At 40.6% G+C, this 16,498-nt stretch overlaps 1 long non-coding RNA gene across 1 annotated transcript; it reads right to left on the bottom strand.

The window, feature by feature from the left end:
• Positions 1–4,630: 4,630 nt before the first annotated feature.
• LOC133247627 (uncharacterized) lies at positions 4,631–15,995 on the bottom strand. The gene is made up of 3 exons (XR_009736459.1): positions 15,765–15,995; positions 12,370–12,454; positions 4,631–4,817 (listed from the first exon to the last, which is right to left on the bottom strand). It is a non-coding gene; the product is annotated as an uncharacterized LOC133247627 (long non-coding RNA).
• Positions 15,996–16,498: the final 503 nt, after the last annotated feature.

The following is a 16,498-nucleotide window of genomic DNA, read 5'->3' as shown; positions in this document are numbered from 1 at the left end:
AAAATTCTCAAAAACTGAAGAACATTACACATGCTATTCCTTGTTTACACCATTGCATTGTGCTTATTTCTACATTTCCAGGAATCATACTATTTCAGAGATGCAAGAAGAGTCCTTAGAGGGTATTTTGGGGTATAATAAAAGTAATTCTGTGCCTGAGTCAGGAGATAAGGATGGGAGGTTTGGATTTGCAGCTAATGAGCCATATGCCTCATAGTCCTTGCCCTGCTTACCTCATTGAGTTGGTAAGCCCTTGGTAGGATGAATCAAGTCTCCCCAAGAGCATGCCCGAGAGCCAGGAAATGGTTATTGTTTTGACCAGTCATCAGGGTTTTTCTTTATTTAATGTTTTCAGACTTGCTTTTTTTCTAGTTTGTTTTGTTGAAGTCACAAGGGCAGAGTTATCAGTGTAGGAGGTGAGGAAGTGTGTCTGGGGAAGCCAAGGAATTTAAGCAAGGAAGATAGTGAGCTTTGAAGACTGTGCGATACCACGTCTTCCCTCAGCCTCCTCTGGAGAACGCCAGTGAAACCACACAGCACTACAGTCATTTTGGAAGTCGATTTTTGTACTTTCAGATGTTATGTGCAGTTGGCCACCAGCATAGTCTTCCTAGGAAATTTGGTAACATGTGGGTAACTCAGATGGCAAATTACATAATACTTAAGAAAGCACCTTAGAAGTGCTCATGACAATCAGAGATAAGCTGTTATTCTTTGCTTCAACACATTGACTTGCAGATGAAAAATCTGAAGTGCACAAAGTTTACATGATTTGGATGTGGGTCTAGGGCTTCCCTGGTGGCTCAGTGGTAAAGAATTCACCTGCTAAGGCAGGAGACATGGGTTCAATCCCTGGATCAGGAAGATCTTCTGGGAAAGTAAATGGCTACCCACTCCAGTATTCTTGCTGATGTAATCCCATAGATAGAGGAGCCTGGTGGGCTACAGACCTCAGAGTCGCAAAGAGTCAGACATGCCTGAACACACAGCAATCTTTTAGTACTTTGTATTCCCCTGGCATTCAGGGCCTAGAGATTGTATTGAAGGTATACTTACATGACAGGTGTACTTACATGACAGGTATACTGTCATATATACTGACAGGTATACTAAGATTTGCTTAGATGGAATGATTTCTTGGATTGTCTTTTGTGGAACTGATAGAGAACATAGCTCCCTTCCTCAGTCCCTAGGACTTGTACCTCATTTTTATGGTGGCAAACTAGGAACATGCTGAGTAAAAAATTGACAAGGGGTGTTCATATGTTTTTATCTTGCTCGAATCAGCTTAACAAATAAAAAGAGCAATATTAACTTTCTGTTTCAGATTAGATCAGATCAGTCGCTCAGTCGTGTCCGACTCTTTGCGACCCCATGAATCACAGCACGCCAGGCCTCCCTGTCCATCACCAACTCCTGGTGTTCACTCAGACTCACATCCATTGAGTCAGCGATGCCATCCAGCCATCTCATCCTTTGTCATCCCCTTCTCCTCCTGCCCCCAATCCCTCCCAACATCAGAGTCTTTTCCAATGAGTCAACTCTTCACATGAGGTTGCCAAAGTACTGGAGTTTCAGCTTCAGCATCATTCCTTCCAAAGAAATCCTAGGGCTGATCTTCTTCAGAATGGACTGGTTGGATCTCCTTGCAGTCCAAGGGACTCTCAAGAGTCTTCTCCAACACCACAGTTCAAAAGCATCAATTCTTTGGCGCTCAGCCTTCTTCACAGTCCAACTCTCACATCCATACATGACCACAGGAAAAATCATAGCCTTGAGTAGATGGACCTTTGTTGGCAAAGTAATGTCTCTGCTTTTCAATATGCTATCTAGGTTGGTCATAACTTTCCTTCCAAGGAGTAAGCGTCTTTTAATTTCATGGTTGCAGTCACCATCTGTAGTGATTTTGGAGCCCAAAAAAATAAAGTCTGACACTGTTTCCACTGTTTCCCCATCTATTTCCCATGAAGTGATGGGACTGGATGCCATGATCTTCGTTTTCTGAATGTTGAGTTTTAAGCCAACTTTTTCACTCTGCTCTTTCACCTTCATCAAGAGACTTTTTAGTTCCTCTTCACTTTCTGCCATAAGGGTGGTGTCATCTGCATATCTGAGGTGATTGATATTTCTCCCTGCAATCTTGATTCCAGCTTGTGCTTCTTCCATTCCAGCATTTCTCATGATGTGCTCTGCATATAAGTTAAACAGGTTGACAATATACAGCCTTGACATACTCCTCTTCCTATTTGGAACCAGTCTGTTGTTCCATGTCCAGTTCTAACTGTCCTGTATGACAGGACATACAGATTTCTCAAGAGGCAGATCAGGTGGTCTGGTATTCCCATCTCTTTCAGAATTTTCCACAGTTTATTGTGATCCACACAGTTAGGGCTTTGGCATAGTCAATAAAGCAGAAATAGATGTTTTTCTGGAACTCTCTTGCTTTTTCAATGATCCAGCGGATGTTGGCAATTTGATCTCTGATTCCTCTGCCTTTTCTAAAACCAGGTTGAACATCAGGAAGTTCACAGTTCACATATTGCTGAAGCCTGGCTTGGAGAATTTTGAGCATTACTTTACTAGCATGTGAGATGAGTGCAATTGTGCGGTAGGTAGCATATAATTTGGGCTTGCCAGGTGGTACTAGTAAAGAACCCACCTGTGAATACAGCAGATATAAGAGACAAGGATTTGATCCCTGGGCCTGGAAGATTCCCTGGAGGAGAAAATGGCAATCCACTCCAGTTCTCTTGCCTGGAGAATCCCCATGGACAGGGAAGCCTGGCATGTAAAAGTTCATGGGGCCGCAAAGAGTCAGACATGATTTAGAGGCTAAACTACCATCACCATTTTAGCCTGTTCCGTGGAGATTTCTATGAGGACCCAGTGCTGTGCTTGCTGGGTTTAGTTGTGCAGTCATGTTTGACTCTTTGCGACTCCATGGACTGTAGCCTGCTAGGCACCTCTGTCCAGGGGAATTCTCCAGCAAGAATACTGGAGTGGGTTGCCATCTCCTCCTCCAGGGGATCTTCCCAACCCAGGGATCGAACCTGGGTCTCCCACAATGTAGACAGATTCTTTACTGTCTGAGGCACCAGGGAAGCCCAAACATTCAAGAAGTGTTACCAATTATTATTATTGTTATTTTGCTGCTGGTGATGGAGGAACCCCTGTTTGGAGACTGTTTCCAACTCTCAGCCCAGTGCTCACTCCCAGAGTCAGTCTATTGTATTTTCTTTCTTTTGCAACTGACATGCAACTTATTTTTTTGCAAAGCTATTGTTGATTTTATTATATCACAAATCCTAGAAAGGCAAAAATGAGGGAATAGATTAGGATAAAACATGTCTGTAGCAAGCTTATGCAATTTTTAAAAAGGAAAATGAAAATTTAACACTCTTGATCTATCTAAAGTTATTACCACCACCAAAAGTGAGAATGGTCAACTGGAACTGACAAATGATAAATAACCATCCAGCCTGATTACTCTTAGTACCCAAACTTTTCCAGGCCCTAACTGAGGCATTTAGTTAGGACTTAGTGAGGTGTATTTCATTCATGCGTGTTCATTCTTCATTCAGAAAATCTTCACTGAGTGTCTTTTATGTGAAGGCCCAGTTCTAGTTAACATTACAGCACTTCTGTTGTTCAGAACTATCCTGTAATGAAATGTGGAAGGAAAAACTTCTGAAGGAGAAGACACAGCTCTGTCTATAACACATACATAAAAAATTTCCTGCCAAGGGGAAAATGAGAAATATTGAGGGAGGGAGGCAGAGTCAGAAGTCTCTAGAAATCTCTAGAAGTCTTCAGAAATCTCTAGATTTAATCCCCAAAGTCTTCCGGGAGGAGGAGGAATCTATACAGTGAGGCCCTGCAGGTGGTAATGGGCAGGAAACAGGGAGGGATTTCTAAGACAAGGGTATTGCAGGCCTTGGTGGTCTAGCAGTTATGTGGCTACTAGTTTTCTTTTATTCCTGCGTTGTAGAAATTTTCTTTGTTAGAATGTGGCTTCAGAAACGTATTGTCCAATTTTGCACATCTCCCCATCTCTCCCCTAATCTCTTGTGCTGTTCTGAAGAAACTTCCAAAAGCCTGCTAAAGAGAAGTTCTCCGCCTTCAGCATTGGGGAATTCGAACACTCACTATTCATCAATCATTCAAGACTTTTGTTCCTTTCTTCCTTCCATCCCCTTCCAAACTCTCTTCTGCATCTCAGGGTAGAAGCAGCTGAATTAGACCTTTCAGAATTCCATTTCCAGCAGGGTTCTGGGTTAGATTCTGCCAAAAAGAAGGACTGTGCAAGATTTGGAAGATAAGAGAAAGGAAAAGCCATTTTTCTCTGGTGGCAGCTGCAGGCAGACACGTTGGCAGGCAGCAGACAGGAGATTTACAGCAAATTTCCAGGAGAGCTCCTGCAAATCACCTTCTTTGGTTTTGCAGTCAGGAGAGATTATCAGCAGGAATATTTCCCTATATTTCCCATTTACCCAAATTTCCTGAAGGCCAGCTGTGGCTTTTCTTTTACCTTAGGACCCTAATTCTTTAAGTGTTGTGCAAATCCTTGATTGTTAGCATTATATTGTAACTTAAAATAAAATTTTTTGAATCCATCATGCTAGGCTAAGTCTTGTGGTAAATGTCAGTGACTTAATAAGTTTATTTTTGGATAGTGTCTTAGTCTAATGGAGATGGAGGTGGTAGGGATTTGGGAGTGAGGGACTCTGTTTCAAAGAGCCATTAGGAGACTTAAGCTGATGAAGCTCTGCTATGCATCTTCAGCATGGCTCCAGGAAGACTTGGGCATTAGCCTCCAGCTGAAAGACAAGGAAAGAAGGTTGAGTGAGGTGATTTCATGCATCAGGTCTACATTGGCACATATCACTTCTTCCCAGATTCCACTAACCCATCACAAGCACCAATGCAGTTGCAAGAAGGGATGGAAAATTTGAAGGAACTGTTCGCAGTGGCTCCTTCCACTTGGTCCAATCCTTAGACCTTGGTGTTTCTAGGAGTTCTGAAACCAGATCTCTCTCTTTTTCTCTTTTCTCACTCTGCCCTTTTACTGCAAAGAGATCTTACCTATAATTATAATGTCACCTTCTACCTCTGCTCTTGCTTTCCTCTCTACCTGGAATGTCCTTTCCCTTTTTGTCCTTCTGGTGAATGCCCTCCAAGGCATAAATGGTATCTCCTTTTTTAAATTGTCCATGAATATTCATTGTCTTTCTTACACATAGCAATAAAATACAAACTGCATGCTAAGTTGCTTCAGTCATGTCCAACTCTTTCTGACCCTATGTCCCATGGGGTTCCCCAGGCAAGAATACTGGAGTGGGTTGCCATGCCCTCCTCCACAGGACTCTTCCCCACCCATCTCCTGCAGCTGGCTCCTGCATTGCAGGTGGATTCTTTAATGCTGAGCCACCAGGGAAGCCCATAAAACACAAACATGTAGCTGAAAAACTCAGTCTGATGACAATACATACACTTATTTGTTAGACGCAATTATTTGCTGTTCTCTTTTCTCATCAACATAAGTTCTTTGAGGATAAGGAAGACAAGTCATGTATTCTGAGTGGCCCTGCACTGACTTCTCAAAGCGTAATAGGTGCTCATTAAATATTGTTTAAGTGAATTGATAGATTTGGCTGTCTAAATATTGACAGATTGAAATAATTGAATGATAGTCCTAGTCATCTTCTCAAATATAATACAAATATTATTAATGTAAAATAGTACCTCTGTGGTTTGGTAATGGCATGCCCATGGTCAGTATTTAAACATGAATGCAGAATGAATTGATTTAAAAATAATTAATACTTTAAAGAATTTGTATTCATGTGCTAAAATAACTCTCCCATAAATTTTTTCCTACACCTTGCAAGATCCTTTGTGCATTTGGCTTTCGTCAAATAGGTCATTGACAAGGTACATATTCAATCCTGGCTCAGAGATTTCCTGCCCTTTTCATCTGCTCTACGTGGATTCCATCCCTTACATTCTGTTCTCCTCTTTCCTCCTTTAATCATCCCTCCTGCCTTTTCCTCTTCCCTAATTGATCACCATGTTTATTGAACTTGAAAATTTGTGACAAGAAGAGAGAAAGAAACAGGGGAAATCCATGGGTGGACAGACATTTTTCCTTCATAAATTTCTATTCTGGAGTGCTCCTCTCTACCCCAAGGGTGTGATTTTTAACAGTTTTTTTTTTTTTTTAATAAGCTTTGCATTTATTTAGGCAAGACATTACCAAGAAATATAATTGTGATGTAAACAATGTCTATAATTTGTCTTGGAGCCATTATTTTTTTCTCTGAATTAGTACTAGATCAATACCCTAGTAAGTTGTCAGCAGCATTGTATTGATGTCTCTGTAAACAAATAAATTAACATTTTATTTAGTTTCACTAGGTATTCAGCTTGGCAATGGGAGAGGGGTGTACAAAGAGATAAAAGTAAGTTCTTTGTCCTCAAATAATTTACAGCCTATAAATTTGAGATGTTGATTATTTATGCCTATGGAAAAATCACAGAACTTCCTTTACAAAATTCTCAAATTCTGCTTTAGGGTTCATTTCAAATCAAATACTCTTCTGTTCCTTTTTGTTACTTCTTTAGCTTTTAACTGCATCTCATCATCAGAACTTTTTCCATTCCTATGCTTGTATTGGCTTGTTTATTAACTTACTCTACAAATACTTAATGGGTGCCTACTCTGTGTGGGTCATTATAGCTTTTAGTGACACAGTAGAAGACAAAGTCCCTGCCCTCAAAAGAGGTGTGTTCCAATGAGAGAGAGAGAGAGACAGTAACTGATCAAACAAATGTAATATTGTCAGTAAGTGCCATCAAGAAAAAATAAAACAGTTTAAAATAATAAAAGGGCCAAGAAGTGCTATTTTAGAGAGAATGGTCTGGGAGGTTATCTCTGAGGAGGTAACATTGAGTAGAGACATGTTTGAAGTAGGAATTAACCATGACGAGAACTAGTAAACAGCATCCTAGGTAGAAGAAGCAGCGAATGTAAAGGGCGTGGGGCAAGGATGAGCTTGTGACATTTAGAGAACAGGTAGAAAGGCTGTGTGGCTAGAGCTTAATTAACAGAACTGATGTTTATAACTTTTTGGTTCATCTAATCTTTCCACATCCATTATTTTATTTGTATATCACAACAAGATAGTTATCATTTTCACTTTACAGATGAGGAAACTGAAGCTCAAAGCTTAACCAATGACTTGTCCAAAGAGATGGAATGTGGCTTTGGTCTCTAGGCTTAAGACTCCATATCAAGTACTCTTCCCATACTTCAGATAATACTATTGTGAAGGTTTCTTTGGCTCTGGGATGCCCTTAGGACACTGGCAAGTCTAGAAAGTCACTTCCAGGGAAAAGAGGGCACAGAAGGGTCAGTAGCTACCCTGATCCTACTTGATTCATAAAGTTGGATTTGGGGAAGGTCTCTTATTATTCCAGAGTTTTCTTGGGCAGTGGGATAATCTCTAGGATGTTATCCTCAAAGGAAGAAAGTTCCAGTCTAGGATAGATTACCAAAGTAAATGTAGTGAGCAGATCCCCAGTACTCACACTGGTACTTTGCGTGCATCTGGCCTGGAAAGGAAGCTCAGCACAGACATCTTGCTCAGGGTCTGGACAGACATGCTCATGTGGTCCTCAGAGAACTTTAGAGGAGGAGTGAAATCATTGGATTTACACCCCTTCCTCTCTTCTTTGTTAAATTAAGACAAAATATAGGTGATAAGATAACACATGTAGATGAAGACAGACCTGGCATATGATTGCATTTATTCTTTCATGAGTGCTTCCCAGGTGTGCAGTGGTAAAGAATTTGCCTGCCAATGCAGGAGACTCAGGACACACAGGTTCAATCCCTGAGTTGGAAAGATCCCCTGGAGTAGGAAATGGCAACCCACTCCAGTATTCTTGCCTGAAAAATCCTATGGACAGAGGAGCCTGACAGGCTACAGTTCATGTGGTTGCAAAAGAGTCAAACATGTCTGAGCACACAGACATGGATGCATTCTTTCATAAAATATTTTTTGAGCATTTACTGTCAAATACTGTGATGGGTGCTGAAGATAAACAAGGTATAATCCTTCCATTCAGCGAGGCTGGGTCTAGAGGAAAATCAAATATATAAACACGTGATTATCACATGATAAAACTGCCTTAGAGGAGGTGTCTGGAGAACATGTTAGAAGAAAAACAAAAAAGAAAATTTGCCCCCATTCTGTACTATCTTGTTGAGAAAAAAATATCTTGCAGCCCTATTTCTGGTGGAGAAAGTACTCATTTGACATAAAATTACTTTATTAGCCTTTCTCAAGTGACTAACTAAGATCTGAAGAATTTCTGAGAGTTCTTTGGATAGCCATCTGTATGTCATAGAAATAGTGTTCTTTCATTAGTAAAAGCAAATTCATGGAATAAAGACTTACTCTGATAAAACCACAGAAATGAGCTACCAATGGATAGCTTAAACTTTCCACTTTTGGTAATATTTAGGAATAAAATAGAAATATATCTCTGCAGAGTGGGTGGGAAGATTTAAGGGGTGGACAGGTTTCCCAGTTGGCTCGGTGGTAATGAATCCATCTGTTAATGGGGGAGATGAAGGAGACATGGGTTCGATCCCTGGGTCAGGAAGACCCCCTGGAGGAGGGCCCGGCAACCCACTCCAGTCTTCTTGCCTGGAGAATCCCCATGGACAGAGGAGTCTTGCAGGCTACAGTTCATGGGGTCGCAAAGAGTTGGACACAATTGAGCACACAGGCACACACACAAGGGCTGAACCTATGATTTTGAGATGTTTATGATTTTTATCATTGTCTGTGGTAAACTGTTACCTAGGAGACAAAATACACTTTGTATTTCTTGAAGTCATACAGTCGAGAGTCTATTAAGCCTAAGCAAAACTTCAGTTCAGTTCAGTTCAGTCACTCAGTCATGTCCAACTCTTTGCCACCCCATGGACTGCAGCATGCCAGGCCTCTCTGTTCATCACCGACTCCCGGAATTTACTCAAACTCATGTCCATTGAATCGGCAAAACTTAACGCTTAATAAATAAGATTTCTCTCCAGTTTTGCATGACTCTTTCTAAGTACTTTCCTGAGCTGGGGACTTACATACCAAATACCTTAGAGTGGAAATTCCAGAGCTCTCTGTGGTTAAAGACTGACGCTTACCCTGGAAACTCCTCAAAGCCTTGCCTTCCTGTTGTAAATCCTCTCCATTCCTGCCTCTTCTCACATTTCACCTTTTCCTTACTCTTCCAACTTGACTCTCAGGATGGTTATCTCAGTGACTCCCTGGACCCCACTGCACCAAGGGATGTTAGTCTAGCATAAGTTCTGTGTCAGTCTGCCTTGGGACATGGCTGAAAACTTTGATTCCAGAAACTTCTCATCATGAGTGGCAGGCAGTCCAGACAGGCTCTGCTCACCCCATCAGGTCAGACAGCTTCCAGTCTTGCCATAACACTAAGTTCACTACAAAACAAAGGGCAGGGAATAAGGTAACTTTTATTACAAGCCTATCTAGAGACTCTGGAAGTAGAATGGAGACACCTGTGTCATGGATCTCATACCAACTGGTTGGGCTTTCCTCACTGTTTCCTAACAACTGACCACTGATTTGAAGTGAAAAATTATCTCCACACTGAGAACAATGTCTCAAGTGAAGATGGACATGGTTGATCTTTATTATTTATGGGCTTCACACTTGTGGATTCACCTCCTTACTAAAGTTTATTTGTAACTAGACCACCTGACCTGCCTCTTGAGAAATTTGTATGCAGATCAGGAAGCAACAGTTCGAACTGGACATGGAACAGCAGACTGGTTCCAAATAGGAAAAGGAGTACGTCAAGGCTGTATATTGTCACCTTGCTTATTTAAATTATATGCAGAGTACATCATGAGAAACGCTGGACTGGAAGAAGCACAAGCTGGAATCAAGATTGTCAGGAGAAATATCAATCACCTCAGATATGCAGATGACACCACCCTTATGGCAGAAAGTGAAGAGGAACTAAAAAATCTCTTGATGAAGGTGAAAGAGGAGAGTGAAAAAGTTGGCTTAAAACTCAACATTCAGAAAATGAAGATCATGGCATCCAGTCCCATCACTTCATGGGAAATAGATGGGGAAACAGTGGAAACAGTGTCAGACTTTATTTTTTTGGGCTCCAAAATCACTACAGATGGTGACTGCAACCATGAAATTAAACGACGCTTACTCCTTGGAAGGAAAGTTATGACCAACCTAGATAGCATATTGAAAAGCAGAGACATTACTTTGCCAACAAAGGTCCGTCTAGTCAAGGCTATGGTTTTTCCAGTGGTCTTGTATGGATGTGAGAGTTGGACTGTGAAGAAAGCTGAGTGCCGAAGAATTGATGCTTTTGAGCTGTGGTGTTGGAGAGGACTCTTGAGAGTCCCTTGGACTGCAAGGAGATCCAACCAGTCCGTTCTGAAGGAGATCAGCCCTAGGATTTCTTTGGAAGGAATGATGCTAAATCTGAAACTCCAGTACTTTGGCCACCTCATGCGAAGAGTTGACTCATTGGAAAAGACTCTGATGCTGGGAGGGATTGTGGGCAGGAGGAGAAGGGAACGCCAGAGGATGAGATGGCTGGATGGCATCACTGACTCAATGGACGTGAGTCTGAGTGAACTCCGGGAGTTGGTGATGGACAGGGAGGCCTGGTGTGCTGCAATTCAAGCGACTGAACTGAACTGAATCAATATTCTGACACTTTTGCAGTCATTCATGGACATGCACAGAAGACTGAAAATTTGAGTTGCTTATGGTACCCACTCAAGTACTCTTGCCTGGAGAATCCCATGGATGGAGCAGCCTGGTAGGCTGCAGTCCATGAAGTCACTAAGAGTCGGACACGACTGAGTGACTTCACTTTCACTTTTCAGTTTCATGCATTGGAGAAGGAAATGGCAACCCACTCCAGTGTTCTTGCCTGGAGAATCCCAGGGACGGGGGAGCCTGGTGGGCTGCCGTCTATGGGGTCGCACAGAGTCGGACATGACTGAAGTGACTTAGCAGCAGCAGCAGCAGATGCACTATTACCAGCTAAAGTCAAACAAGGTGATCCTCTGTTTTCATACTGTAAGCAAGTGTCCTTTTTGTAGTCTCCTTAGTGCACATTTGTTTCCATCTGTGTGCTTACTTGTTGGCGATTTCAGTATTTAAAATGACTTTGAAGCATAGTGCTGAAATGCCGGCTAGAGTTTGTCAGTGCAACAGGGCTGTGGTGTGTCTTAATGGACGACATAGGTGCGCTGGATATGCATCATTCAGGCACTAGTTATGGGGCCACTGGCTGTGAGTCCAGTGTTAGTGTCAACTGTATATATTACGTAAGGTATCTTTAAACAGAAACACACATAACACAAGGTTATGTATTGTTCAGTTAATGAAAATATGGCCAGAGGCTCACAGAAATCTACTTCTGTATTTCCCCTAGGAGCAATGGGTCAGTATTCACTAATTCAGTGTTTGTAGAACAATTTATAGAACATAACTATAAGCAAATATATAGAACATAAGTGTAAGAGCATAATGAATATTATATGTGTGTGTACATATATATATATATGGGCTGCCCTGGTAGCTCAGATGGTGAAGAATCTGCCTGCAATGCAGGAGACCTATATATACATATACTTGATACTCATATATATTAACATAATATATATTTTAATTGAAGTGCTATTGACACAATACTATATTTGTTTCAAGTGTACAACATGATAATTCGATATTTTTTATAGATTACTCTCCATACAAAGCTATTGTAAGATATTGACTGTATTTCCTGTGCTATACATTACATTCTTACAACTTATTTATTTTATACCTTTCAGATTGTACCTCTTAATCCTCCTCCCACTATCTTGTCCCTCTCTGCCTACGCTGGTAATTGCTAGATTGTTCTCTGTATCTGTGAGTCTGTTTCTGTTCTATTACATTTATAGATTCCACATATAAGTGAAAACATACAGTATTTGTCTTTCTCTGTCTGACATATTTTATATATAAGTATGTTTTTTTATTAGCACCTAAAAGGAGTCACTTATAAATCTGTTCACTATCACATTAAACACATTCTGGAGAAGAAAATTGTGAAACTTGTGTGATCTTCTCTAATGATTAAAATAAATGCTATTTTTATGAGGTAAAATATTCACAATTAATCAGAACCTTTTTACTGTATCAAAATTTACTTTTGGTCTATGCAAAGAATGTGAAATTTCAAGGCAAGGAGACAAAGGAAGGCCACCTCCTAATCAGCCCCTGTGTTTGTGGAGAACAAGGCTCGTGCACTCACCACCGAGCTTTGTGGAACATTCATAATTCATGAAAGGGGCCATCTGAAAGCATTTCCCAGAATTGTCACAAAATTCTGTCAGCTCCTGCAGTGATGAAAAAGTTCAGTCTTGTGAATATGATTAAGGTGCACTGGAATCTAAGAAAACCATCAATAGCTGCTCCAGCTCGCTTCACGCTCTTGGAATGTAGTCTGGAGAAGAAAGTCGGTTCTGACAGATGATTTCATGGCATTTTACTCAGTATGGGATGTATTTGAGAAGCAGTGTATCAAAATCTTGACCTTTGCTTTATTTTTTTCTCTATTGTTGATTTAAAAGATTAGAAGCACTCCAAAAACCTTTCTTCTAAATGTCTTGCCTTGCATGCAGCACCAAGAATTCTGAACAGATTTGACACACACACTGTAGGAGCATAAATCAGCTAAGGGGAGGATCCTTGTAAATTGCTTTCCCCTTTATAATTTCATCTCATTAGGGAAGAAGGGATAGGTGGGTGTACTGGTAGTTACAGATCAGGAACTGTATTTTCTTTTCAGAGCAGTGATGATGTTTTCGTATGCAACCCCCTTCTGAGAAAACTATACAGGTTTTTATTATGCATAAAAATTCTTCTCTGGTGGCTTTTTTGCAGTTTACAGAAAAAAGTGTGAACTAAAATTAGAAAGTGCTTAGCTTTTACATATTATTGACTTCTTAGGCTTAGTGTAAAAAGAAAGGAAGGGAGCCCACAATAAAATTTCTATTCCTTTGGTGGATTAAGATGAGCATGTAAAGCAGATTTATGAAATAGACTCATTAATCACTGACACCCAATGTATTTGGTAGATCAAGGATGAAGGAATGTGGTCTAGGAGTTCCAAAGAGTAATGAGTGATATTTATGGCAATAAATATCACTATTTATTAAATAAATAAATAGGATTCACATTTGCAGAATCCTATTGTTCATTAGGGGCTTCCCTGAAGACTCAGATGGTAAAGAATCCACCTGCAATGTGGGACACCCAGGTTTGATCCCTGGGTCAGGAAGATCCCCTGGAGAAGGGAATGGCAACCCACTCCAGTAGTCTTGCCTGGAGAATTCCTTGGACAAAGGACCTGGCAGGCTACAAGGACAAGACTGAGCAACTGACACTTTCACTTTCTTTGTTCATAATGTCTGCTTTCTAAATACAGATCTCTTGTATTTCAACCGTGAGTTCTCTTGATAATGCAGAGGGTAAACAATGATTTCAGAATATTCAATAATGATACTGATGATGACTGTATGCAGTCACTTTATGTCATGGCTTTTCACCTTTACAACAGCCCTGTGGAGGGATCAAGTATTTATTTATTTATTCAATGCTGTTTTCGAACTCAATTGAAAATTAAAAAAATTTTTTAAATTGTGGTAACATATATATAATACACAAATGACCACTTTAACCATCCTGAGTGTACATTTTAGCAGCTTCGAGCATATTCACAGAGTTGTGCAATCAACACAACTATCCAGTTCCAGAACATTTTCATCATCCCGAACAGAAACTCAGCATCTCTTTAACAATTCCCCCTCCCCACAGCCCCTGGTAATCTTGATTCTACTTTATATATTTACGAGTTTGTCTACTCTAAAGACCTCATATAAGTGGAACCATATAGTATTTGTCCTTTTGTGATTGGCTTATTTCACTTAGTATGGTGTTTTTGAGGTTCATCTGAGTAGCATATCTCAGAATTTCACTCCTTTTCAAAGATGAATGAATAATTAATTTTTTAACACCAACTACTATTCTAGACCTGAGGTTCTTACTGGGAAGTGGTTGTGTTTGCTTCTCCCTGGGGATTTCCATACTCTGGGAGCTCTACCATTTTGCCCTGGCTCCTGGTTTCCAGAATCCATCCCCATGTCCTTTCCTTTTTCAAACCCAAACTCCGAACTTGAAACTCATAGATTGCTACACTCTGAGTTGAGCTGTAAATCTATAGTTCAATAGTCTATCCTGATCACTACAAGTTAGCTCCCCAAAAATGTTGTAAAATTGTATGCTAGTGACATCCTTAAACCATGAGGACTTTTGATGGCATGCCAAAGGAAGTGTCATGGCACTGCATAACAGGGGACAGCCACTTTTAATTTATACCCAGGTCAGGTAGTGGATTTTCCTATCCAAGGGAATAAATCAAAATTTCTCCCAGGATAAGAGAAAGCACCAAAGCAAACCAAAAAATATCTTATTCCCATGATTAATACAGCAGGCAACTGACATTTCTAGAAGTATATTGAAGGGAGGAATCTCCATGGAATCCAAAAAAGACTATTCAAAGAAATCCATAAGAAGTCATTAAAGACTGAGGACTGGATACAAGGATGCAACCATCTTAATACAAAATTTCATGGAAAATACAAGAATAGCTGCTTAGTTGGGACAAAGTAAAGATTTAAAAAAAAATGCACTGGCAGGACCAGAAGAGGATTCTCTTTACCTTAATAGTCAAATATTTCATACAAATTCCTAATACATAGGTGGGCTTCCATGATGGCTCAGCAGGTAGAGCCCACCTGAAATGAAGGAGACCCTGGAGATGGGGGTTCAACCTCTGGGTTGGGAAGATTCCCTGGAGGAGGAAATGGCAACCTACTCTGGTATGCTTGCCTGGAGAATCCCATGGGCAAAGGAGTCTGGTGGGCTATGGTCCATAGGGTCCCAAAGAACAGGACGTGGCTAAGCATGCACGCAATACATAAGAACTAGAATTTGATGTAATACTACTATAATATTCAACAGCCTGTCATATTAATCTTGGTTTTTTAACTGTATAGTAAATGTGTTTTAATTCCATAATATTGGCTCAGTAATTCTGTACACATGTTTTGTTGTATTCAGAGAGCTCCAAGTTAAGGAATTCCTGTAGGTTAGTGGGTGGCTCTCAAACTTCAGCATGCATCAGAATACCCTGGAGGGCTTGTTAGAACTAGCTTCCTCCAGATTTTCTGATTCAGTAGGTCTAGAGTGAAGCTTGAGATCTGAATTTATGTCAAGTTCCCAGGTCATCCTAATGCTTTTGGTGCATTAACCCCAATGTCTGGACCACATTTTATGAATTCCTAGGTATATCTAGGTGTGTATAACTCACCTAGATCAGATGAGTTAAAGTTTAGTTGAAATTCTGATACATAAAGTGCTTTTCAAATCTGCTCATCTTTTGTATTTTCACTGTTATCAGAGATATTCAAGCCACCATCAGTCTCTCACCTGAACTACAAAAGCCTCTAAATGGGTCTTCAATTTCATATCATGCATCCCTCCAATTTCTACGTTAAAAACAGCTATGGTTATCTTTTAAAAACCTAAATCAGACCATCTGACTCTTTTACGTACTATTCTTCAAATACTTTCCATAGCACTTACTCCATAACACCCAGCTGCTTATCATGGCTCTCCAGGGCTTGTTTACCATCGTTAGGCTCTAAGTTGCTTGAGAAAGGGATCAAGTCAGCATAGCACCTGAGAGGTGGCAGGGGCTCACTTGGTTGGCTCGCAGAGGCGACAGGGGCAGGCAAGCTTGTGTTGAATGCAGTGTTTATTGTCTGGGTTCATCGACAGCTTTTACAGTAAGGAGTCTGTCACTTGGGGCATTTGTTTCTTCAATTAATGCCATTCTGATGCCTTTGCTGTGAGTCACAACCACTCTGTCTCTGACTGCTGAAACTGTTAGTGGCCTGCGTCAGTATGGCTTAGTGACTAAACTACAATATAAGGCTTGGTTGGCATCAGCTCTCCTCTTCCACCCCTGTGCTACTTTGAAGAGTCTCCTGAGAGGGCTGCCCAAGGAGCTGAGGAAATGGAGTGAAGCTTTGATTAAATAATTAATCAGTGTGTGCCCAGATCAAGGGAAGAGACGGTTCTTTGGCAATCTACATTACATCCAAGGCTACATTTAGAGACTGTATTTAGTTTGGGATAAACTTTTTAAAAGGAGGGAGTAGGAAACTGTTCAGGAGAGGGCAGCTAGAATAGTTTAGAATTTGAAGTTCATCACAGGAAAGAGCTGTAAATGAACTCAGGAGAAATCTACGGAGAGAAGCCACCATCTTGAAAAAGAATGATGTTTACTCTAATCGTCCTGAGGGAATGACAAACTT

Source organism: Bos javanicus, chromosome 5, assembly GCF_032452875.1.
Source record: "Bos javanicus breed banteng chromosome 5, ARS-OSU_banteng_1.0, whole genome shotgun sequence".
Taxonomy (NCBI): Eukaryota; Metazoa; Chordata; class Mammalia; order Artiodactyla; family Bovidae; genus Bos; species Bos javanicus.
Note: the sequence above shows the minus strand (reverse complement) of the source record. Positions and strands in the feature narration are given on the sequence as shown.